Here is a 26,271-nt window from a genome sequence, read left to right as displayed (position 1 = left end):
CCTTCAAAGCCCTGCATCAGGGCACATCTCTGATCTATTCTCCTTTGGCGTTGCAACCAATCTCACCCTGGATGCCCTACTCCTTCCACAGGCACCTCGGTAGCTTCTTCCATGCTGCCTTCTATGTTTGCAATCCCCCCTTCCCATTATCCAAGCCATTTCACCCGACACATTCAAACTCCCCTTGAAAGTTCCCATCAGCCACACCTCTTAGAAACCAAACACGAAATGAAGACTGTTTCTTAAGAAAGGAATCGAACCAGGAAAGTGTGGCCACACCCTACCAAGGAAAGGGGAGCTCTGACCATCACCTTTGTCCTTCCTCTTCCCCTCGTCCATTCATGACCCTCACTTGCAGTCATGTCAGATCAGAGCTGTACACTCATCAGGGTAAGGATCTCCTACCTTTCTTGCAGGGGAGGTGCCCAGCACATAGAATAGTCAAAAAAAACCCACCACACAGTCTCAGTCACCCTTTCTGATGCCTGCGTACACTAGTGTCCACAGCTGTTTTCAATACCATTGGCAGCCACAGCTTTCAATTCCCTGGATACGCAAAAACCTCCATGTCCACAGGAAGGTCGTACTGCCCCTTCTGACACCAGCATTGTCCTTTGCCGAGCAGTAGCAGGCACCCAGGACCTCACAAGTCAGCTCCCCAGTGGAGGATAAGTCAGTGATGTGGAGTCTGGGTATACCCTAAATGGAAGTTGCTTTATTTACAAACATACAGCAGTTCTGGAACAGAGGCAGTCACAAACAGCATGCAGGAAGCCACTGCTTCCTGGAACCTCAGCTGAGCTCCTGTGCCCACTTCCGAGGAAGCAACCTCACCTCAAGAATTCACTCTAATCAGAGACCAAGGCAGACAGCAAACTTCCCTGCTGCTTGCACAGCTCCCTTTACTGAGAATCTTGAATATACCGCATGTCTTCCCAAGACTAAACATTTGCTCTCACACACACACACACACACACACACACACACACACACACACAAAGAAATTTGGAGAATTAAGTGTAACAGCACCACCTAGTGACACCTGTCTAAGCCCACTAAAAATTTGCCCTAGGAAGTTGCTGGAATTATCGACTGACAATGAACACACAAATGCTGAGTATAGAAGCATTTATAATCCATATATATATATATATATATATATATATATATATATATATATATATATATATATATATATATATATATATATATACACACACACACACACACAAGCTGGGAGTCAGGGGAGTAACCCCTGTGACCACCCCCATGACCCCACCCCTAGCTTGGGACCCCCACTCTCCCCATCCCATCCCTTCCCACCTTATCTGGGGAGAGCCAGGGGATGTCTCTGATCCGGCTGGAGCTGCTCCGGCAGGCTGGGCAGCGTGGCCACAGCCTGCTCCAGAGGGCCAGAAGGGGCGGGGCGGCTGCAGCATGTTCCAGCGGGCTGGGCGGCACGGCCACAGCCTGCTCGATCATAAACCAGTTCGTTTATAAGCCGACCCAAGATGGATAAGTAAAAATGGAAAATTTTTATAACCTGTTCATAAACCGACCCTATAATTCAGGGGTCAGCAAACTTTGGCTCCCGGGCTATCAGGATAAGCCGCTGGTGGGCCAAGATGGTTTGTTTACCTAGAGCGTCCGCAGGCACGGAGGTAAACCTAAGTAAACAAAGTGTCCCGGGACAGCAACTGGTGGGGAATTTTTTTTTTTTTTGGGGGGGGGGGGGGAAGAGAAGCCCGTTCATAAGCCGACCCCCTTCTCTGGTGCTTCCCTTTTTTACTACAAAAATTCGGCTTTTGAACGAGTATATATGGTATCTCTATCCACATTTTTACAGACAGGGAGACTTGGACACCGAGGGTGGGATTCTTCAGAAGCACTTGGTCTAACTCTGCTCCCATTGAGGTCAGCAGGAGAACTCCTTCCAGCTTCAATGGGAACAGTGTTAGGGCAGTGCTGAGTGCTTTTGAAAATCCTGCCCAGAGATTAATTGACTTATCCAAAACCAAAGTAAATCAGTCCAAGCAAGACTACAACCCAGGATTCCTGATGTCCCATTTTATGCCCTATCCGGGCCATAATTCCTGCTGTGGCATCTAATCCCCATTCACTCTGAAGACGTTTACAGCCTCTGCAGACAGTTTCCTCAGTTGTTGGCGATACTTGCAAAGATCCTGAACAACAATGCACAGAATCGGGCCCTTTGGGGTGCATGCACACCCGCATGCATGGCCTTGAAGCTATGGAAATAGTGATTATTCTAAAAGTCTTACAGTCAAATTCTCGCCTCTGCTGTTACACATAGCCAGGGAAGTACTTTAATGTTCACTGAATAATCAGTGTCCTGAAACCTTGGCTTACAAGCCCTCTTTAACATTAAGGATCTTTTGATCAAAGATTGGCAGGTTAAGTCCTTTCTCCCCCTCTCCCCTCCGAGGAGATTCATTTTGTCTTTGCTCATGAGCCTGGACATGAGCCCCACTTCAGGCTGTTTATTGGCATCACAAAAATTCAGAATGGCCACAATGTGTATTTCAATCCAAGGCTACAGAAACTAGACTTCTGACTGGAAGAAGCCTGCTGCTGCACTCATATTGTATCTGTCACTGTAACCTGCATTCTTTACAGCTGTTTATACAGAGAAAGCATCCCTCACTGGGCTCTTGCAACTGCAGTTTTAAGGATGAGTCAACAGTGTGATGCTATTGCAAAAAGCAAATGCAGTTTTAGGTTGCATTAACAGAGGCACAGCATGCAAGTTACACGAGGCGATAGTACTGCTCTACTCGGCACTGGTTAGGCCTCAGCTGGAGTACATGTTTAATTTTGGTCACCAATATCTAGAAAGCAGGGCCGGCTCCAGGCACCAGCCCACCAAAGCTTGTGCTTGGGGCGGCACCTGGAGGGGGGCGGCGCGGTGCTCCGGCTCCGGCTGCCGGGGAGAGCGGGGCCACGGCCGGGGCTCGCCGCCCTCCCCCAGGGGCTCCGGCCGCCCTCCCCTGCCGAGCTGGGGGGTGGGGCGCGGGCGGCCGGAGGCTTTTTTGCCTGGGGCGGCAAAAAAGCCAAAGCCGGCCCTGCTAGAAAGGATGTAGAGAAACTGGAAAGGGTCCAGAGGTGAGCGACGAAGATGATCAAAGGGATGAAGGGAGGGATAGCTCAGTGGTTTGAGCATTAGCCTGCTAAACCTAGGGTTGTGAGTTCAATCCTTGAGGGTGCCATTGAAGGATCTGGGGCAAAAATCTGTCTGGGGATTGGTCCTGCTTTTAGCAGAGGGTTGGACTAGATGACCTCCTGAGATCCCTTCCAACCCTGATATTGTATGATGGAACACAAGCCATATGAGCAAAGGCTAAAGGAACTGGGTATGTTTAGTTTGGAAAAAGGGGAGATTAAGGGGGGACATGATAGTCTTCAAATACTTGAAAGGCTGCCATAAAAAAAGATGGAGAAAAATTGTTCTCTCTTGCCAGAGAGGGCAGGACAAGAGGCAATAGGTTCAAACTACAGCAGAGCAGATTTAGATTAAATTTCAGGAAGAACTCCCTCACTGTGAGAACAGTAGGACAATGGAACAGACTGTGTAGGGAGGTCATGGAAGCTCCTTCCCTGGAGGTTTTCAAGAGGAGGCTGGAGCCATCTGTCTTGGATGGTTTAGACACAACAAAGCCCGCATCCTGGCAGCGCACTGGTCAATCCCAATGGGTTTGGGAGACCCCTTTCATTCCGGGCTATTTTTCTCCCAGTACGTCCATTCTCATTAAGCCTCAGTGAGTTTGTAATGTGCCCATATAGCCATTAAAAGCCCCCCACTGTCCTATCAATGACCGTCCTCCCCAATTGCTGACACAGTTCATTCCCAGTCAGATATTCCCACAAAAGGATGGAACATATTCCAAGAAAGCATATTTGCCAGCAGCCTGATCCTCATCAAGGCCCTGTTGTCCTTACTTTAAACACCAGGAACAATGGAGGAAGCAACCCACAGGCAAGCGACTAATGGACATGGACAGGCAGGGAGAGACATATAGTTCCTTTTAGTGATGCTCCCTTCAAATGCACTAAGGGATACCAAAGACTGGCTACCATAGGGCACTAGCACAATGAAGGGCCAAACATGCAGCAGGCTCAAGGAACACCAAGAGCAGAGTGTCACACCAGGATCCTGAGAGCACATTTCTGCTGAATCAGATTGCTAGCACCTGGCCTCCAGTCAGCATTTCTCAAGCTAGACAAATGCCAACAGACACTGCCACGGCAGCTCCAACATACTAGCAGCGGCTGTCAGACGGCTCCTCGCAGCCTCCTCCAAGCTGAACCTTTTCCCAGAAAGCAAATAGCGCCTTGGAGGTTTAAACAATTTAACTCACAGCTGCCAGGGGATCAGAAACCCTGACACTCCCTGGGAAAGGCTGGCCTCAGAACCTTTGGCCTGACTGAAAATAATACTTGTTCTCATCAGCTTTCCAGTCTTAGGCTGTGTTTGCACTGCAGGCTGTAGTGTAGATACTTCCTACAGTGACAGAAGAGGTTTTTCCCATCAACGTAGGTAATCCACCTTCCCGAGCGGTGGTAGCTAGGTCATAGGTCATCCATCAACCCAGCTGAAATACACCGGAGGTAAGGTTGGCATACCTGTGTCACTCAGGTGTGGATCTGTCACACCCAAATGCCATAGTTATGCTGCCCTAACTGTTAAGTGTGGACCAAGCCTTACTTTGCACACCACCCAGGATGGCGTTTGGGCTGAAATCTGAACTTGGGCCCTTCTCTATGCCTTCAGAGACCACCCATCACTAACGTAGCTCGAGTTCAGACAGGCACAACTAGCGGGGAGAGAGGGGGGCTGGATGCCGAGCAATTTTGAGTCTTGGTCCACCTGTTGCACTGTTACTCCATCCCCTAGATGTTCTATTTGGACACTAAGTGTTCTAAATTTAGCTGTCATCTTCTTGCTAGCAAATAAACCTTTTTGGATTATGAGACAGGAAAAAAAGTTCAATTAAGTAATAGCTTCTTTAAAAGCTTAACCTTGATTTAATGTTCTTACATACAATTTAATTATTCCAGGTACTGTTCTCAGTTTATCTTTTAGTGGATTACACCCTACCTTCAGGTACTCCATATACCGCTAGGGACTGTCCTCTACATTTGAACCAGGGCTATTTGGCATTCAGACAACAGGTGTGTTTAAAACAAAAGCCAATCCAAACCAGGACTTTTAATCACATCTTTTCTGAAAATAGCACCTTGCAGGGAGCCAAACTGATTGTTACATTTGCAAGATGAGGTTTTTGCTATACCTGGGTCTCGAGTACCTAAACTGGTTGGCATAGCTAGCACTGTTTTCTCGTGAATGCACAGAAAGGAATCTAATCTGACTGACTATGGGTCAGGGATTTTGTTCCAAGTTCACTGCTCTGCCCATGCAGCCCCATTCCAGACATGAAGATTCCCAGGTGCCATCAACACATGCTGGATGCAACAAGCAATGCTTGTCAGCCTGGTGTGCAACATCGAGGCTCACGAAATCCCCCTTAAATATAGAATGCCATCTGGGATCCCATCCACAGTGCTTCTCTCTTTTCCACTAGAGGTAGGTGAAAGTTTTAAGGCACATGATGGACTCAGGAGATTTGGCTTTTGAAGTTCCTGGCTCTGAGTTGGGACTGACTGTGTAACAGTTTGCGCAATCTGTGCCTAAAAGTTTACCTACTTGTATATATTGAGATGATGACACTTACCCACCTTTGTGAACTGTTAGGACATCTACAGATGGCAAGTGCTGCTCAGTATTATTGTTTACTCATTAACCACAGAATCACGAGATCAATTTACAAATCAGCATCTTTGAGACTGCTTTTCCACAGCTTTTCTGGAGAGCAGAAGTTTTAGTCCTCTCGGGTTTCATTCCTTCCCCCTGGCCTTAGGCACTGCTTGAGGAACTCTCCAATTCAAACCTTAAGGGCTAATCCCAAAAGCTTGTCTCCAGAAAGATGCATTGGTTCAGTTTAAGTTGTAATTTTAGACAGATGTAGTCAACAAATGCAAAAGGCTGAGCGGCAATCTGATTTCAGTTTAAGTGAGGTTTATTTTGGTTTAGCTTCAATCTGCTCCTGGTTGACTAAGGGCTTGTCCATCTTAAAATCTTGCACACCGGGCTATTCCAGAATAGCAGGGTCAGGAAGTTTCCAAGTGCACACAAGCCTTTATCCATGCAGTTTCTCCTGCAGCACTTACCTACCAGTAACAGCAGTACACTGTCAAAAACAAACATGCATAGGTTTCTTTAGTAAACCTGACAAGACCCTGGAAGCAATGTAAGGGCTTCTAAGACCTTGGCTACACTTGTGAGTTACAGTACTGTAAAGGCTCCCCCAGCGCTGTAACTCACTCCCCGTCCACACTGGCAAGGCATTTGCAGCGCTGCATGTACTCCACCTCTCCGAGAGGAATAGCAAGTATTGCACTGCCGCTGCAGCACTGCGGCGCCAGTGCGGCCGCCCAACGTGCTGTGAATGGCCTCCAGAATTATTCGGCAGTATCCCACAATGCCTGTCCTGGCCACTCTAGTCATCAGTTCAAACTCTACTGCCCTTGCTTCCCAGGTCACCCTCAGCAGCGAGATATCGTCCAGGACGAACTCCTGTGGAAAGTGTTGGGACAGTGTTCAGTGTAGGTACCCCCTGAAGCTGTCAGCTCTCCCCAAGGCACAGAAACCCAGAGGACAGTGCAGCCCTGAAACAATCGGTCCCTCTTACTCACCATTTTGAGGCTCACGTGGGATGTGTGTGCTCTGTTTCGGACGGGAAAATTATGCTATTGTGTAGACCCTATGTGTTTTCTACTCCTTAAGTGCAGGGGACTCATTACTCTGTCTGGTATAAACAATGCTGCCTCTGTTAAATGTTGCATTTTTGCCTATACAGCTGCATCAACCTTGAGACCTCAGCCGTCCCTCTTATCGCCTGCTCAGAGACTGCAAAGACTCAGGAAGAGACCGCGAAAAAGCAAAGAAGACATGCTGCGAGAAGTGATGTGGCAATCTATTAAAGAGAACGAGAAAGCACAGAACTGGAGGGAGAGAGAAAGCAGGATGCGCCAGGAAAATGCAGCGCACCGACGGCAAAGCACGGAGCACCGGCAGCAAAGTACTGATGGGCTCATAAGCATCCTGGAGCGCCAAGCAGACTCTATCCAGGAGCTCGTAGCCATGCAGAAAGAGGAGCAGTACCGCAAACGCCACCCCCTCCCCCACAGCCCTTGTCCCAAAACTCTTTCCGTTGTGCCCCACTGTCACCTCCAACCCACTTTCCCCAACTTCCGTGTTCTTCACGCCACCCGCTCCCTCCAACACCAGTATCTTCACCACCCAGCCCTGAAAACCACGGCCCTTACCCTCTGCACTCAACCCCCATCACCACACAGTATAGCTGTCCTGAAGTGCAGCACTCACTGCACAGCACACCAGATAGGACATACGCGAATCTGTGATTGTTCTGTTCCCCACTCCACCCCCTTGTTTCTTTTCAATAAATAATTTTTTTTCTCTTTTCAATAAATGGATTTTTTGGCTTTGAAAACATTCTTTATTATTGCATAAAGTAAAAGACTCCTTAGCCCAGGAAATAAACAGGCACTGCAAGTCTGCTTGTCTGCTTAGCAAACACTGATTCCTAAAGATTGGAACTACTGCACTTCACTCCCGTGCAAGGCACCAGATATCACTGCTGGTTTTCAGCCTCAAATTGCTCCCTCAAGGCATCCCTAATCCTTGCAGCCCCGCGCTGGGCCCCTGTAATAGCCCTGCTCTCTGGCTGTGCAAATTCAGCCTCCAGGTGTTGAACCTCAGAGGTCCATGCCTGAGTGAAGCTTTCACCCTTCCCTTCACAAATATTATGGAGGGCACAGCACGCAGATATAACCACAGGGATGCTGTTTTCGGCCAAGTCCAGCTTCCCATACAGAGATCCCCAGCGGGCCTTTAAACGGCCAAAGGCACACTCCACAGTCGTTCGGCACCGGCTCAGCCTGTAGTTGAACCGTTCCTTGCTGCTGTCAAGGCTCCCTGTGTAGGGTTTCATGAGCCACGACATTAACGGGTAAGCAGGATCTCCAAGGATCACAATGGGCATTTCAACTTCCCCTACCGTGATCTTCTACTCTGGGAAAAAAGTCCCGGCCTGCATCTTCCTGAACAGCCAACTGTTCCGAAAGATGCGTGCATCATGCACGTTTCCGGGCCAGCCTGTGTTAATGTCAATGAAACGCCCACGGTGATCCACAAGCGCCTGGAGAACCATAGAGAAATACCCCTTCCGATTAACGTACTCTGATCCTAGGTGGGGTGGTGCCAGAATAGGAATGCGCGTCCCATCTATCGCCCCTCCACAGTTAGGGAACCCCATTTGTGCAAAGCCATCCACTATTTCCTGCACGTTACCCAGAGTCACGGTTCTTCTGAGTAGGATGCAAGTAATGTCCTTGGAATCGTGTTGATGCAAGTTTGCAACGGTCAACTTTCCCACTCCAAACTGGTTTGCGACCGACAGCTGTCTGGAGTTGCCAGCTTCCAGATTGCAATAGCCACCCGCTTCTCCACTGGCTGGGCAGCTCTCAATCTCGTGTCCTTGTGCCGCAGGGTGGGGGCAAGCTCCTCACACAGTCCCATGAAAGTGGCTTTTCTCATCCGAAAGTTCTGCAGCCACTGCTCGTCATCCCAGACTTCCATGACGATGTGATCCCACCACTCGGTGCTTGTTTTCCGAGCCCAAAAGCAGCATTCCACAGTGCTGAGCATGTCCAAGAATGCCACAAGCAATTTCGTGTTGTACGCGTTACGCGGCCCAATAGCATCATCGGACCCCTCACCCTCACTGTCACTTTGGATCTTAAGGAATAGTTCGAGAGCCAAACATGACGTGCTGGCGAGACTGGTCAGCATACGCCTCAGCAATTCGGACTTCATTTCCCGCAGACAGATCGTGCTGCACAGAAACTGTTGAAAGATGGCGCCAAAGGTGGACGGAAACAAAGGGATTTCTGGGATGCGAAGCGATGCATCACGGGGCATTGGGACAGGACCCAGAATCCCCTGCACCCATGCCCCCTTCCCACAACCCACGGCTCCAGAATGGGAAAAGGTGCTCTGTGGGATAGCTGCCCATAATGCAGCGCTATTGGGAGCGGTGCAATTGCCGCAAATGTGGCCACGACAGTGCGCTGGGCAGCTGTCAGTGTGGACAGACTGCAGCGCTTTCCCTACTCGGCTGCACGAAGTCAGGTTTAACGCAGCGCTGTACATCTGCAAGTGTAGCCAAGGCCTAAGTCTCCTCACAGGCCAGGATATCTGATAAAATGAGATTTAAATAAACAAACAAACAAACAGAGCCAAGCTTGCTTCTAAAGGGAAGACTCCAAGGGGAGTGAAGCCAAACTAACTAAAGGTGTGAATTCACATTGCATCAAAGCTCATTAGAACCATGGGGATGCCCTCATTTCTGAAGTGAAGTGGCTTTAGCTGCCTTTAGCTTATAGTCAACTAGGCTAAACTGAACTACGGCTGCTTTACTTCTGCAGCAGCATCCCCACGCAGGGGTTTAAAGTGTTGGAACAAACATGCTGTGAATTCACACCTCTTGTTAATTCAGCTTAGCTCCCCATGTCAACAAGCCCCAAGATTTCACTGTTTAGCCTCGGTCCTTCTCAGGTTCACATCAATAGGGGCACAAACAAGCTCATCGGCTGCTCTCAACTTGGAGCAGCTAGTTATGATCCCACAGAATTCAGTGGAACTATTCATGTGCTTCAAGGTAGACACTGGCCATGCCAAGTCAGGGCCTAAATCCCAGAATCAGTCTTTTCTGAATAAAGATGGGGCAGAGCTAAAGCAACATCTAAAATATGCTTGAAGTTGACAAGAAACCCCATGCATTTAAAATATTTTTTGCCTGAGTTTCTTATTCTGTGGAGTTCCAATAAAGAAGGCAATCTAGTCTATGCAGATTCTCCAACAACCCTCCTCAAGGTAGCACCTGAGCGCCTTCCCATCATGCATTAAGTGACACAACTAACGCCCGTCACATGTGGTTCATTCTCTCCCTCATCCTCTCAGCAGGGCAAGAATTGCACGCGCAGGAGGTATTTTGCTCTGGTAGGATTTTGATCTCATTTTTCAAATGCGCACTTAGCAAGGAAGGTGGAGTGGTTCGGCGTTGGCCCTGGTTTCCCCGGCACAGATGAGCGTCACCCTTTTTGTCTGAAGAACCCTTGGTGCTAGTGGAGCAGAATTATTATTCACAGTCCTTATCCCACAGCTTCAGGAGATCGCTTAGACACTCTGGGCCAGCCTGGCCCGCCGTGAAGAGAAGGACTGAGATCTTGACTCACTGTTCCTCAGGAAGCAAGCATAGAGAGCTGAAGACAAGCTTGAAAGACGGCGTGAAAAGGTATATTGTGTCGACTCAGCCAGACCTAGTACGTTAATGGTAAAGCGTGTGTGTCAATGTTAGGTGCATGTCTTACACTCAGGCTCTATTCCAACAAAGCAATTAAACACATGCTTAAACCCTACTGAAGTCAACGGAGTCCATTTACACACATAGCTGTGTATATTTAGAGTAGAGGCTAGTCTCTGAATATCTTACACCCGCATTTGAAAGCTGTACAAGTCTCCCCCCTTCACTGCTATGTAAGCCTGACAATCTAGTAAGCAAAGTTCATAACAGAAGTTGTGCCGTAGAGTCGCCTCCCACATCCCGTCTGGAGTTCTGCACCTATCAAGTCGATGTGTCCCCACAGCTTTCTGCTGGCAGTTACTTAACAAATAATTCATCCCCTGAAGAGAAATATTTCACCAGAGTAAAAATCCAACACGTGTTTACCTTTCAGGTGTCGGAACTAGTATTCCTTACCATTTTGCTAATCATTTGTCAGAAGTTTATTTACAAATTCTCCCTTGCACTAGCATCTTCTGCAGTAATTTATACCTGCATAACAGAGCATCTCCTTTAAACTCCTCTGCATTCTGATTGGATGGCCTTTCACATCTCCTTTGAAAAGATGTACCATTCCAAGCTGGAGAGCCCTTTAGATTGCGCCCCGGAGGCTCCCACTGCTCTTCTGTTTCAGCAGAATACCGCTACATTTGTCACCACAAGGATTTCTAACTGGGCAAACTACAGCCCGCAGGCCACATCCAGCCTGGACAACTGTCCTGCCCGGCCCCTGAGCTCCTGGCCCAGCAGGCTAGCCCCTGGCCCCTACCTTGCTGTCCCCCATCCCCCGCAGCCTCAGCTTGCTCACTCCGCCGCCGGCGCAATGCTCTGGGCAGCTGGACTGCGAGTTCCTGGGGCAGTGCAGCTGCAGAGCCTGGCCTGACCCTATGCTGTGTGGTGGCAGCGGCACCATGGCCCGGCTGTAGTGCCACCAGCCACTGGTGCTCCAGGCAGTGCGGTAAGGGGGCACAGAGCAGGGGGAGGGGTGAATAGAGAGCAGGGGAGTTCAGGGTGGTGGTCAGGGGGCAGGGGTGTGGATAGGGGTGGGGGGGAGTAGGGGGTTGGATGGGGCAGGGGACCCGGGGGACCATCGGGAATGAAAGGAGGGGTTGGATTGGGCGGCGGGTGTCCGGAGGCACTCAGGGGACAGGGAGGTGTGTGGATGGGGCAGGAGTCCCGGGGGTGGGCAGATAGGAGGTGAGGGCCGGGCCATGACTAACCAGCCCTCCATACAATTTCTGAAACCCGATGCGGCCCTCAGACCAAAAAGTTTGCCCGCCCCTGGACGACACTGTCAAATACATGATTGTGAGGATGACTTAACCCCAAGATCCAGCAGAGTAATAAAAGCTGTGCTGTTACAGGAAAAGATTTTTATACAAACACAGACCTCGTCCAAAAAAGTTACTAACAGCCAGTCAGAGAGATGCAGAAAGCTGCAGGAAAACTAGACCGATTTTTAACTTGTGTTGTTGTGATGGGGCACAACCTGAGGCATCTGTCCTGGAACAGAGAATAAGCAGGATACTTGGTACTTTCCCTTCAGCAGCAACGGCATAGACTCACCAATAAGATGATCAAATGCTGACCAGCAAAGGCCTGACCCTAAAAAGACGTGTTCAGCTTTACTCATGCAACTAGTTCCATCAAAGCTATTTACGGAGGTCATGCATAAGTTTCTGCAGGATCAAACCCCAAGGCCTGGCCTGTACATGTTTTTTGTACTGCTGTAACTATATCAATTAGCGGTGCAATGAATCTACTTATACTAATACAACCCATAGTGTGGATGTGATTATACCAGTATAAAAGGGTACCTTATATCCATATAGCTTATTACATCAGTTTACAGGCAGTGGAAAGGTGCTGATACCAGTATAACTGAATCTAGTCTGGGATCCATTATACTGCTACAACTCAGGTGTTTAGAAAAGCCCTTGGAGATCCTGCTTGAGGCAGCCAGCGGGTCAGAGAGCTTAAGTGCTCTTGCAACCAAAATTAGCTGTGACTTATCTGTATACAAAGCACCTTGATTCAGCGATGCAAATAACTTCTTAAATTATTTTAAATGGAGCGCTTTTTTTAAAAAAAAAAAAAAAGAGAGAGAGAGACACAGACAGACGTCCCAGAGTACAGGAGAGTTCTACACCTAGAAACTGAACTGAAACAGGACACTTCTAGTTAGAGAAAAAATTAAAATGTTTTATGTTGCTTAAAAAATACAAAACCAAAACCAACAAACCCCACTCCACCTCGGCACTGCACCCACCCATATCTCCGCCTCTTGCTACTTTCCGGCAAGTCTCACCTTCTTGGGTGTCTCTCTTACAGTCCTGGCTTCTAGAGTTACCCGCTGCATGAAAATCTCAGCTCTCTTTATTTAACGAAGTTTCTAGCTCTCACGCTTGCAGATGAAAGCTGGATAATGTGGCCTCTAACAGCTCCAGAGTCAGAATGCAGATAAAAACTACCCAACATTTATTATTGTTTTAAATCTCAGGTTGACTGCTTGGGGTCAGCAATACTGCACCACAGTTACTCCACCCCACTCGGCGGGGGGAGCCAGTGAATGCCAAGCCTATTGTTTTGGAATTTATTTTGAAATCATTTGGAGGTTGCATAGTTTGGGGCTGTGCTAGAAACTTTGGCCAGGTCAGTTGGGAGGACTCTTTCCGAGTTTAAGGACACCTACACCAGCTAAACCCCTAGCGTAGCTCCAGTTATACCAGCACACAAGTGCTTTTGACGGCATCGCATATTTCACCCGCCAAACTGCTACTTAGATTGGAAGCTCGGGGGGCTGGGGGTGGGGGGGAAAAAGGGCAGGGACCTTCTCTTTGTTCTGTTTGTACAGCACCTAGCACAACAGGGTCCTGGTTCATATTTAGGCTCCTAGTCGCTATGGTAGTACAAAGAAATAAAGTTGCAAGAGTGCTTTTGCCAGTACAAGCTGTGCCCCCACTGGGCAGGTTGACCAGTATAGCTATACAGGCAAACTATTCCTAATGTAAAAACAAATAATCCAGCAGAGAGACTATGTTGCATTGGGCTATAGCAGATAGAAACTGAGATTTCAAGAGAAGTTCAGCAGATAAAGGAATTCAGCAGGATTTCTGCACACATTCTATCAGCAAACCAACATTACATCTAACAGGATCTGTACGAAGAAATATCCCTAAATGCCGGATGAATTCACAGCAGATCCCAGATTTTTTAATTGATGATTTAGGGTATGTCTACACTATGAAATTAGGTCGATTTTATAGAAGCCGACTTTTAGAAATAGATTTTATACAGTCAATTGTGTATGTCCACCCTACGCGCATTTAGTCGGAGAGCGTCCTCACTACCGTGGCTAGCATCGACTTACATAGCGGTGCACTGTGGGTAGCTATCCCACAGTTCCCGCAGTCTCCACCTCCCAGTGGAGTTCTGGGTTAAGCTCCCAATGCCTAATGGGACAAAAACATTGTTGCAGGTGGTTTTGGGTACATGTTGTCATTCGCCCCTCCCTCTATGAAAGCAATGTCAGACAATTCTTTCGCGCCTTTTTTCCGTGCAGACGCCATACCACGGCAAGCCTGCAGTCCGCTTAGCTCAGCTCAGCTCACTGACACCGCCGTTGTTGTGTCCTGGGTGCTGCGGTCAGCAGACAGTGCAGTAGGACTGCTAATCATCGTCATACACCGCTTCCGCTGCAACTCTGCTCTGCTGCTCGTCTCAATAGCAAATTTCTCCATGTTGTCTGTCATGGGCTTCCAAGTACGTGTGTTCTTCCTCGGGAAACGTGCGTGGTGCTAACCATCATCCTCCACCACTTCCGCTGCAACGCTGCTCTCCTGGTGCCATGAATCCACCTCGCAGGTCCTCTCATTAAGCTGTATAAATATCTATTCTCGTGGCATCCACCACTTCCGCTGCAACTCTGCTTACCACTGCTGTTATGAGCATTGTAAACACCTCGCGCATTATCTTGCGGTATGTGCAGAACCTGCAAAAGCAGGCAAGGAAGCACACGATCATAATAGTGATGAGGACATGGACACAGACTTCTCTCAAAGCACGGGCCCTGGCAATTTGGACATCATAGTGGTAATGGGGCAGATTCCTGCCGTGGAACGCCGATTCTGGGCCCGGGAAACAAGCACAGACTGGTGGGACCGCATAGTGTTGCGGGTCTGGGGTGATTCCCAGTGGCTGCAAAACTTGCGCATGTGTAAGGAAACTTTCATGGAACTTTGTGACTTGCTTTCCCCTGCCCTGAAGAGCAAGAATACCAAGATGAGAGCAGCCCTCACAGTTGAGAAGCGAGTGGCGATAGCCTTCTGGAAGCTTGCAACACGAGACAGTTACCGGGAAGTTAGGAATCAATTTGGAGTGGGCAAATCTACTGTGGGGGCTGCTGATTCAAGTAGCCAATACAATCAATCACTGAGCTGCTGCTATCAAGGGTAGTGACTCTGGGAAATGTGCAGGTCATAGTGGATGGCTTTGCTGCAATGGGGTTCCCTAATTGTGGTGGGGCGATAGATGGAACACATATCCCTATCTTGGAACCAGACCACCTTGGCAGCCAGTACGTAAAGCGCAACTAGTACTTTTCAATGGTGCTGCAAGCACTGGTGGATCACAAGGGACATTTCACCGACATCAATGTGGGATGACACTCGCATCTTCAGGAACTCTGGTCTGTTTGAACAGCTACAGGAAGGAACTTACTTCCCAGACCAGAAAATTACCATTGGGGATACTGAAATGCCTATAGTTATCCTTGGGGACCCAGCCTACTCCTTAATGCCATGGCTCATGAAGCCATACACAGGCACCCTGGACAGTATTAAGGAGCAGTTCAACTATAGGCTGAGCAAGTGCAGAATGGTGGTAGAATGTGCATTTGGACGTTTAAAAGCACGCTGGTGCAGTTTACTGACTAGGTTAGACCTCAACTAAACCCATATTCCCATTGTTATTGCTGCTTGCTGTGTGCTCCACAATGTCTGTGAGAGTAAGGTGAAGAAGTTTATGGTGGGGTGGGAGGTTGTGGCATATCGCCTGGTGGCCGATTGCACTGCTCTACAGCCAAAATGCTTCTGAAATAAATGTAGTCAAACTTTACTAATTCTGGGTCACTGAGAACGAAAATGATGCTTAAAATTGTTGATTGGCTCTAGTTTTCAAGATATGCTATTGGGTCAGTATATATGACCCTTGACTTGGGAATGGTGGAGGATAAGTGAGTTATAAAGGGAAGGGATCTCAATTTAAACCAGAAATGACTAAAATAGATCTTTGACTGGATCTATGAATAAATCTATGACTGGGTTTGGACAGTACTTGCTTTTTAGGCAAAACAATGAATGATGCAATCTGAAGCTGGTATTGCGTCATACATGATATGAATTGCATCATGTTATTCCTAGAAGTCATGGATGATGCAATCATAACCAAGCTTACATCACTCTGCTGAACAAATTGCCCTATATCAGCTCTAGAAATCATACAGTGTCGTGCTCTCTTATTTGTCAGTGTTTGATTTTGCAAAGGGACACATTTCTGTTTAGCCAAAGTGAGCACAGAGGCCTTGTACTTGTGTGAACAGTGCAGATAACTTCTGCTATGTTTGTGGTGAAGTGACTTTTGCATCACAAAAGCGCAGTATAACCACTATGGTTAAGAAAGCCTATCATCTTTATTTTGGCCGCAAAATTGGAGATCAGGACAAGAGGTGGGCCCCACACATATGCTGCAACACTTGTGCAACAAATCTTCGCCAGTGGTTGAACAGGAAAAGGAAATCTATGCTTTTTGCAGTGCCAACGATTTGGAGAAAGCCAACAGATCATACCAGCAATTGTTACTTCTGCATGGTGCCTCCAGTTGGGAAAGGTGTGTCAAAGAAGAAAATGTGGACTGTGCATTATCCAAAAACATTCCATCAGCTTTACGCCCAGTACCCCACGGAGAAGGGCTGTCGGTTCCTGATGCACCAGAATCACTCTCACTTGAGTCAGACGAGGAAGAGGAACAGGATGAAACTTCTGGTCCTGAACCATCAATGTCACAGGACCCACATTTTCTCCCATCCTCCTCCTCTGAACCACACTTCATAACACAAGGTGAACTGAATGACCTTGTCAGGGATTTGGAACTACCCAAGAGTAAGGCAGAGCTGTTGGGCTCCAGACTACAGCAGTGGAATCTCCTGGCAGGTGATATTAGGGTTTCCATGTTCCGTGACCATCAAAAGGATCTTGTCCCATTCTTCTTCATGGAAGGTGATCTTGTAGCCTGCAACAACATCGATGGTGTGATGGCAGCCCTCAACATCCTTCACGATCCAGATGAGTGGAGACTGTTCATTGATTCATCGAAGACGAGTCTTAATGTTGTTTTACTGCATAATGGCAATGTTTTCCCATGAATTCCAGTTGGTCATGCAGTCCATATGAAGGAAACCTATGACAACATGAAACAACTTTAGAGGTGCATACACTATGACCAACAACAGTGGCAGCTTTGTGGCGATTTGAAGGTTGTTGCTCTCTTGCTTGGTCTGCAGACTGGATACACAAAGTACTGCTGTTTTCTCTGCGAATGGGAGTCGTGCAAGAGATTCCCACTACATCAAGAAAGATTGGCCACTCCGACAGTCATTGGAGCCTGGGAGGAAAAGTGTTCAGCATCCACCACTTGTTGAATCAAGGAAGATTTTGTTACCACCCTTACACATCAAGCTGGGTCTGATGAAGAACTTTGTCAAGACCATTGACAAAACACAAGCAGCTTTCAAGTAACCTTGGAAATTTTCCACAGAGGTAAGTGAAGCTAAGATAAAGGAAGGTGTCTTTGTTGGTCCTCAGATTCGTGAACTTCTTCGAGATGATGCATTTGACCATGCACTGCGTGGCAAGGAAAAGACGGCATGGAAAGCCTTCCAGTTAGTGGCAATAAATTTTCTCGGAAACAACAAGGCAGACAACTACAGGTTGTTGGTGGAAAACCTCCTCAAGGCATACAAAAGCCTTGGTTGCAACATGTCACTAAAGATACATGTTTTGCACTCTCATCTAGATTTTTTTCCACCGAACTGCGGAGCAGTGAGTGACGAGCGATTTCACCAGGACATTTCAACAATGGAGAAACGCTATCAGGGCAAATGGAGCCCATCAATGCTTGCAGACTATTGCTGGACAGTGACAAGAGATGCTCCATTTAATGAATACAAGAGACAAGCCAAGAAGCGCTGAGTAGACACGGAATAGGACTAAACTATGTACATAATAGTTTTTTGCCTTTTGTTTCATAATACATTTTATTTATATAACCCTTTTGCTGATTTTTAAAGTGTTACATAAACAGGACAGGTGAAATATTATCATGTAAAGCAACCATAAACACATGAAAAGACCTAGGTTTACAATTTATGATTAAAACTCTACTATCTACACAATATACATAGACCTAAAATGTAAAAACTTAAATATCTTAGAAACAGTAGCCAATCAGTTGTTTTAATTGTCATGTTTGAATTCAGCACATCAAAATACATAATAAATAGCACATTTTATCTCTGAAGCAGACAACTTCTCAAAAATTGTAGACAGTGTTACGCACAGCCAGACACCAGGCGGTTAGAAGAGCACAGCTGGGCGCCCTGTGCATCAGAGAAGTTTTGAAAACCAGTTTAATGACTGGCCAGGCTACAGTGTGATAGTTCTCTTTGTTTCTCCTTGATGAAAACCCGCCCCCTAGGTTGACTCTACTTCCCTGTAAGTCAGCTGACCTCCCCCTTCCAACACCACTTTCAGAGGCAATAAAGTCATTATTGTTTCAAAATCATGCATTCTTTATTAATTCATCACACAAATAGGGGGAAAACTTGCAAGGTAGCCCGAGAGGGGTGGGTGAGGAGGGAAGCATCTGGTGGGGTACTGGATGAAGGGAGGAGGGAAGGACAAGGCCACACTACAGTTCAAAAAATTAGCCTCAACATTGCATCCTGCCTCCTCTCATTGTGTTCACTTAATGCTTTCCTAGACTCTGCCATTGTTTGCCTCCACGCATTCTGCTGAGCTCTTTCAGTGCGGGAGAACTGCACGAGCTCTGGGAACATGTCATCACAAGTGCGTTTTTTTTGCCTTCTAATCTGCGCTAGCCTCTGGGACGGAGACGATAGGGGGAGTGTAGAAACATTTGCAGTTGCGGGAGAAAAAAAAGCAAAGCCTATTTCACACTGAATCAAGTGATTCACATTACATAGCACATGTGCTTTTGGTACAAGGTCACATTTTGCCTCTTATATTGAATGCCTGCCGATGTGGTGTGAGACATCACACGCTCGGCTGGGCAACAGAATTCAGCTTGCAGGCAGCCATGGTAAGGCAAAGAGTTTCGGCTTCTTCAAACAGCAGTGCCCTCCAAAGCCCATTGGGTTGGCCATTTAAAAGGAGGGGCTGCGGTTTTAGGGTGAATGTGCAGCACAACCCAACCATCCCCTCCCCCCCCCCCCAATTATCTGTGATCATTGCTTCACCACACACACCCCACGTGGCTAGTATCAGGGAAGATCCCTATCAGCCAAACGGGAACAGCTCAGCATGAATGGGCCTCCCCCCACCACGTGACTAACAGCGGGGATGATTTCTTTTCAGCCAAAGGCAAACAGCCCAGCAGGAACGGGCACCTCTGAATGTCCCCTTAAACAAATTTCCCGTATTTCAACCGCAACCATGAATGATATCACTCTCCTGAGGCTAACACAGAGAGATAAAGAACGGATGTTACTTGAATGCCACCAAAGCCCAGGCCCATTCGCTGCAATGCTTTGCTCTGCAATGATTCCAGACTACTTGCTACTGGCTTGGTGTGGTAAAGTGTCCTACCATGGAGGATGGAATAAGGCAGCCCTCCCCAGAAACCTTCTCCAAAGGCTTTTAGAGTACCTCCAGGAGAGTTTCATGGAGATGTCCCTGGAGGATTTCCGCTCCATCCCCAGACATGTTAACCAACTTTTCCAGTAGCTGTACTGGCCGCGAATGCATCCCAAGTCCTCAGGACAAATTATTCATTAAACACGCTTGCTTTTAAACCCTGTATTATATTTACAAAGATACACTCACCAGAGGTGCCTTCTCCGGCTTCATGGTCCGGGAGTCTGCCTTGGGAGGGTATTGGCTCCAGAGTGATGAACAGTTCCTGGCGGCCGGGGAGAAGGGATTCTCCGCTTGCCTGCTGTGTGCTATCCTCAACCTCCTCCTCCTCCTCCTCATCTTCCTCATCCAAAAACTCCTCATCCCTGTTGCGTGAGACTCCCCCTTTTCAGGTGTCCACGGACAGTAGTGGGGTAGTGGTATGGTCCCCCTCCCCCCAGAATGGCATCCAGCTCATCATAGAAGCGGCATGTATGGGGCTCTGACACGGAGCGACCGTTTGCCTCCCTTTTTTTTTTTTTTTTTATTAAATAGGCTTGCCTGAGCTCCTTAAATTTCATGCAGCACTGCTGTGTGTCCCTGTTGTAGCCTTTGTCCAGCATGCCCTTGGAGATTTTGGCAAATACATTGGCATTTTGTCTTTTGGAACAGAGTTCTGCCTGCACGGATTCTTCTCCCCATACAGCGATCAGATCCAGTACCTCCCGTTCAGTCCATGCTGGAGCTCTTTTGCGATTCTGGGACTGCATGATCACCTCTGCTGATGAGCTCTGCATGGTCACCTGTGCTGATCAGTTTGCCATGCTGGCCAAACAGGAAATGAAATTCAAAAGGTCCCAGGGCTTTTCCTGTCTACCTGGCCAGTGCATCTGAGAGTTGAGAGTGCTGTCCACAGCTGTCACAATGGAGCACTCTGGGATAGCTCCTGGAGGCCAATACCGTTGAATTGCATCCACACTACCCCAAATTCGACCTAGCGAGGTCGATTTTAGCGCTAAACCTCTCGCCGGGGAGAAGTACAGAAATCGATTTTAAGAGCCCTTTAAGTCAACAAAACAGGCTTGGTCATGTGGATGGGTGCAGGGTTAAATCAAACTAACGCTGCTAAATTCGACCTAAACTTGTAGTGTAGACCAGGGCTTAGCATCGTCACAGCCAGTTTCAATGTACTCAGAATATTTTAGTACTTCAGAGTAGAGAACATACAGTGATGATCAGAAAAAAGCCAATTGCAAGTTCTACAGGCTGGAGTTTTACTATGTCAAAGAGGCAAAATGCAGAATATGAAGAACTTAAAACACACTTTTTTTTTTGGAAAGTGTTTTTTAAAAAACATTTTCTTCTGTATTATTCATTTGAAGAAAAAAACAGAGCTCTAGGATCATAAGCCAAACCCTTTTGTAGCCAACACTAATGTTCAACCATACTTGTCCTATTTTCAAAAAAGCAATTTTTTTTTGCCAAAAACACCCCACAACAACATGTCTTTTTCCTACATGACTTAAATTAAAGTAAGTTAGAGAGTTCAGAGATGTAATTAGGATTTCTGCTGCAGGGCCGCCCAGAGGGGGGGGGGCAAGTGGGGCAATTTGCCCCAGGCCCCGCAGGGACCCCGAGAGCCCTGTCCCGGTGGCGGTCCGGGTCTTCGGCGGCGGGAGCCCCACGAGCCCCAGCCCGGCAGCGGTCCAGGTCTTCGGCGGCAGGGGTCCCCTTCAGTGCTGCCAAAGACGCGGAGCGACTGAAGGGCTCCCCACTGCCAAAATGCCGCCAAAGACCCGGACCGCTGCCGGGTGAGTACAAGTGCTGCAGCTCCCCCGCTTTGCTCCAGGCCCCCTGAATCCTCTGGGCAGCCCTGTTCTGCTGATTGGGCTTCCTCTTCAAGCAGCCAACAATCCAGATTCACCACACACAAGCAAATATAGAAAGTTTTAGAGAAATACAGCTGGTAAGAAGACCTTTTCGCTTGCAAATAATAATCATCATCATCATCATCAAATACCAATTATTTCAGGTACTGCATTAGTAATAAAGCTTTAAAGCAAAAACCATCAGTGCTGCTTTACATTTGTGCCACACTTTGAAGGCATTGCAAATTCATCATGGCTTTCATCTGCCAGACCTTCCTATCTTGATCAGCTTCACTGGGGAAGGGCTAGGACCTTCAGCAAGATTACGTGCCCTAAAGGGATATTGAATTTAAACAGGGAGATGAATAGGAATAAACAAACGTCTCTGAACACCTAGAAACCGACTGCAATACCTTATCAAGAATTGTGACATACTAGATTTTTAAACGTGTTTCTCACTTCACAGCTGATCTTCCATCAGCTGCAAGCCATTCAGGCCAAAAATCCTCCTAGAAACAAAATTCCCACTGCAGATGCAATGCTAATGATTAGGTTTGCACAGAAATATCTCAATCCAAAATACCTGGTCAGAGTTCAAGCACATCAGGTTTCAACACATACCAGGACACTGATCTTTTCTCACATTGCACTAACCCAAGACCCTGGGGGTTTGTTTAACCACACAAACAGTGATGCAAGAAAGTCATTCACTCCATATCCCTTCCCCCAAAGCCTTTTCTGCTTACAGCTGTAAGATGCACACAAATGGTGACCACTGTCACATGGCAGAGAGGTAGCAGGCCCTGTACCGAAGACTCTAGGGCAGCCACTACTGATGTATTCAGAGTAGCAGCCGTGTTAGTCTGTATCCGCAAAAAGAATAGGAGTACTTGTGGCACCTTAGGCCTTGGCTACACTGGCGGATTCACAGCGCTGCCGCGGCAGCGCTGTGAAGCGCAAGTGTAGTTGCGCCGCCAGCACTGCGAGAGCTCTCTCGCAGCGCTGCAAGTACTCCACCCCTCCGAGGGGAATAGCTTTGCAGCGCTGCGAGCGACCGTGCAGCGCTGCAGGCGCTGATTACACTGGTACTTTACAGCGCTGCACTCGCTGCGCTCAGAGGGGGTGTTTTTTCACACCCCTGAGCGCAGCAAGTGCAGCGCTGTGAATTGCCAGTGTAGCCAAGGCTTTAGAGACTAACAAATTTATTAGAGCATAAGCTTTCGTGGACTACAGCCCACTTCCTCTATATGCATCCGAGGAAGTGAGCTGTAGTCCACGAAAGCTTATGCTCTAATAAATTTGTTAGTCTCTAAGGTGCCACAAGTATTCCTGTTGTTCTTACTACTGATGTACTGCACTTGCTTCTCGGTATCTTGTTCTGAGAAAGCTAAAAAGTGACAGACTAGATCCTACCGAGATCTAATCCAACTCCAAAGTCAACAGACAAACTGACTTCTGTGGGAATCTAACTGGCGGGGGGTTTCCTCCTACGCCGCCCCCCATGAATTTTGGGAGATGATCTCAGAATTTTATTCCCACCTAATTCCAAGTGGAAAAGGTTTGTAGGAGCATCACTTCTCTCCAGTTCTCCCAACACCAGGCCTCCATAGTGGAAGAGAAAGAAGCTTTTTGCATATACGCCTCTGATCTAGCTTATCAAAACCAGCAGCCACAGAAGCAATCTCACTTAATACGCTACATCAGCCTGGCACTATGTCACACAGGAAGCTGAAAGGAAGAGCTAGGAGAGGCTACAGAGTGCCACACTGGCTATGCAAGGCTAGTCCACTTCATCGGGCAGCCAGTTCCACATGGACAACGCTATTGTGTGGTTGCTACTAGCGCTGTCAATTGAATGGAGCTCAACTCCGAGGCCATGGTCCACCGCAGGTGTCAGGACTGGTGCTTGGGAATTGTAATGGGTACTCACGCCTCACTGGAGACCAAGAATGGATAGGGGAAAAAAAAAAAAAAAAATAAAGTCATGCTTAAATGCTATAGGGGTGAGCAGCATTGTCATGCTGGTTCTTTTCTCGCCATTGGCCCTGCGAGACACCACACCGGACGAGTACTCAAAATCACCTAGATGATAGTGAGCTGCAAGATTTTTTAAAGAAAACAAAACTAAATTATTTACAGCAGCTCAGAAGTCTCAGCCCAAGCGACGTGGCCTCCCAATGCCCATTAAACCAAACCGAATTTGGATATCCTAATCCCCTAGACAGCATTGAAAATCTCCATCTAAATGCTAAGTTCTGACACAGCAGGAATAAGGGGGCCAGACCCGCAGCTGGTACAAATCAGCACAGTTCCACTCAAGCCAACAGGACTACTTGCAGAATAAGGTGCTAGCTAGCATAAGGGTGGCAAGTACCTGGCGCAGCACGTGCCCTCAAGTGTAAGCAGTTTGAGTCTGTGGCTGTAATGAGTTAGTTACAAGATCAGAGCTTCAGCAGGTCTCAGAGGAACCAACTCACAAGCACCTGCTTTAAAAAAGTTACAGACAGCCTCATTTTGGGCAGATTTTCTCAAGGTTCCAGCCCCTGTGTGCAGGCAAGTGAGCAGGTTGGGTAAGCACAGGCACACTGCAGGTGCGACCTTGGAAAGCGTGGGTCTAACCCTAAATTCAATTAAAATGTGGGCACCCGACCCCCTGAAGGCTCCTTTGAGAAGCCAGCCTCACCTCTGCCACATACAGAATTATGGAGCTAGGGTTTTAATCAGGGTTTCTTCACTGCCCATCCTCCAAAACTATCCAGTTTGCTCTTAAAGCAATACATTTCTCTAATCCCCAAATATTTTGTGCAACATCCGGACCAGGAATCTCTATTTCTCCAGGATGCTCATGTACAGCCCCCCACCCCCTCCCTTGACAGAACAGCATGGTGCAGGGAACAGTGTTATCAAACACAATAACTACAAATAGCTCCCAACAGACACATAACAAAAACACGAGAAGAATGAGCTGGTGCATTGCCAACAATAAGTTTCCTTTGTACTGCTGCACAGCCGGTCACTAAGATATACAATAAATATGAAAGGGGTGGCTGGGAGGCGGGCCAGGCTGTGTATGCTTTGCTCGCCTCGGGGAACACACATAGATTCATAGATTCTAGGACTGGAAGGGACCTCGAGAGGTCATCGAGTCCAGTCCCCTGCCCGCATGGGGGTAGTTCACAGGGAGTAGTCTCACCGACTGCAATGAGCATGGCGAGGCCAACGCTGCTGCGTCTGGGCCCTCCTTTCTGATTCCGTAAGGGATTGTTTTGTAGTTCTCCTCCGCAGCTAACTACAAAGCCCAATGGCTGCCTTTTCATCTGCTTTGGCCAGCATGCACTTCCCCAAGCTGTGCACACGCTGGGTCCAAGCGCACAGCTCCCAGCTTCAGGCCACAAGCCTTCGGGGTGTGCCCACGACAGAAGTCAAGTTGCCCTACACTTGGACAAAATCAAAGCCATCTTACAGAGAGATCAAACCATGCAATGGTTATTTAGGTTATGCCTAGAGGCTGCAGCCAGGATCAAGGCTCTGTTGTGCTAGGCACCGTGCAAGCACAGAGACAGTCCCAGGCCCAAAATGCTTACGATCCAAACAGACAAGACAGAGGGCGGGAGGGGAAACAGCAGCACAGAGAGGTGAAGTGACTTGCCCAAGGTCCTATAGAAAGGGAGTGGCAGAGCCAGGAACAGAACATGAGCCTCCTGGGTCCCAGTCTAAGGCCACAGCTACTAGGCCCTGCTGCCTCTCTAGAGGCCTGATTGACAGCATCTTTCAGCTGTAAAACCTGGCCCCAACAGGGAGAAATCCTGCATCTGTGCAGACACCCATTGACCAGTGGGGCTCTGCAGGCACACGGGGATGTACCACAGAATTGGGGCTCCAAGGTGTTTCTGACAGACCACAGAGCAGCCCTGTTCAAGAGAAGTAACACCCAAAGATTTTCAAGTGGGATAAAGGTCCCCCTCTCCCCCACACAGACACCTCACAAAAATGGAGTAAGATATTCCTCAAACTTTGCACACAAAAAAGGAGTCTTAATTCCCTTTGGGAAGAAAAAGGCTAGTAAATTCTGCCCAGAAAGGCATTTAGGAAAGTGAGATGAGGAGGGTTAGGATGGGAACTGCTGAGCAACTAACTGCAGTGGTTGGGAATTCCGCAATATAGGGTAATTACATGTGAAGTTGCCAAATCCTGCTTGGACTTCTCTGCTTGCACCCCAGTCCAGCAGTTACGAATTGACTAGTCATCCACGCACCTCATTTGGAACCGGAAGTATGCAATCAGGGAGCAGCAGAAAGAAAATAAAAAAATACAGTACAGTGCTGTGTTAAATGTAAACTACTAAAAGAAAGTGAAGGGAAAGCAGCATTTTTATTCTGCATAGCAAAGTTTCAAAGCTGTATTAAGTCAATGTCAGTTGTAAACTTTTGAAAGAACAACCATAACGTTTTGTTCAGAGTTAGGAATATTTCAGAGTTACAAACAACCTTCATTTCCGAGATGTTCGTAACTGAGGTTCTACTGTAGTTTAAACCTACAAGTGACCCGTGCCCCATGCTGCAGAGGAAGGCAAAAAACTCCCAGGGTTTCTGCCATTCTGATCTTGGGGGGTGGGGGAGGAGAATTCCTTCCTGACCCCAAACAGGGCCACCAATTAGACCCTGAGCATGTAGGCTAGACCCACCAGGCAGACACATGGGAAAGAATTCTCTGTAGTGTCCCATCACCGACCGTTGGTGTTCCCACAGCTGGTCTAGGCCCAGAAGATATTGCTAGGTTATCTTTTCAAATATTAGAGCAAACAAGTCCTCTAGCTAAGCCAGGAAGAGGGGGAAAGTCTTTACCCTCCCCATGATTTCTAAGGTCATTTATTTTAAAAAATTCAAGTTTTCTTTGCAAGTAAAGCAGCACAAAAAGGGGACACAAACCTAGGGCCCTTAAAGACCCATCCTAAGGCACAAAAAGGGTGTGTTTGGAATTTCCCACTGTTAT

The 26,271-nt window shown here is 47.7% G+C and overlaps 1 protein-coding gene across 4 annotated transcripts in view; it reads right to left on the bottom strand.

The window, feature by feature from the left end:
- The window catches only part of SH3BP4 (SH3 domain binding protein 4), a 184,112-nt gene that overhangs the window by 129,283 nt on the left and 28,558 nt on the right, over positions 1–26,271 (bottom strand). Inside the window, exon 1 of one of the 4 annotated variants that reach the window (XM_054044145.1) lies at positions 19,622–20,012. The exons of the other annotated variants lie outside the window; for them this stretch is intronic. The gene's annotated coding sequence lies outside the window, so the exon portion shown is untranslated. Of the gene's footprint in view, positions 1–19,621; positions 20,013–26,271 lie in introns of those variants that run through there. 4 annotated transcript variants of the gene reach the window in all.

The sequence above is a fragment of the Malaclemys terrapin genome, chromosome 11, assembly GCF_027887155.1.
Source record: "Malaclemys terrapin pileata isolate rMalTer1 chromosome 11, rMalTer1.hap1, whole genome shotgun sequence".
Taxonomy (NCBI): domain Eukaryota; kingdom Metazoa; phylum Chordata; order Testudines; family Emydidae; genus Malaclemys; species Malaclemys terrapin.
The sequence above is the reverse complement of the archived record's forward strand: the minus strand, read 5'-3'. Positions and strand labels throughout refer to the sequence as shown.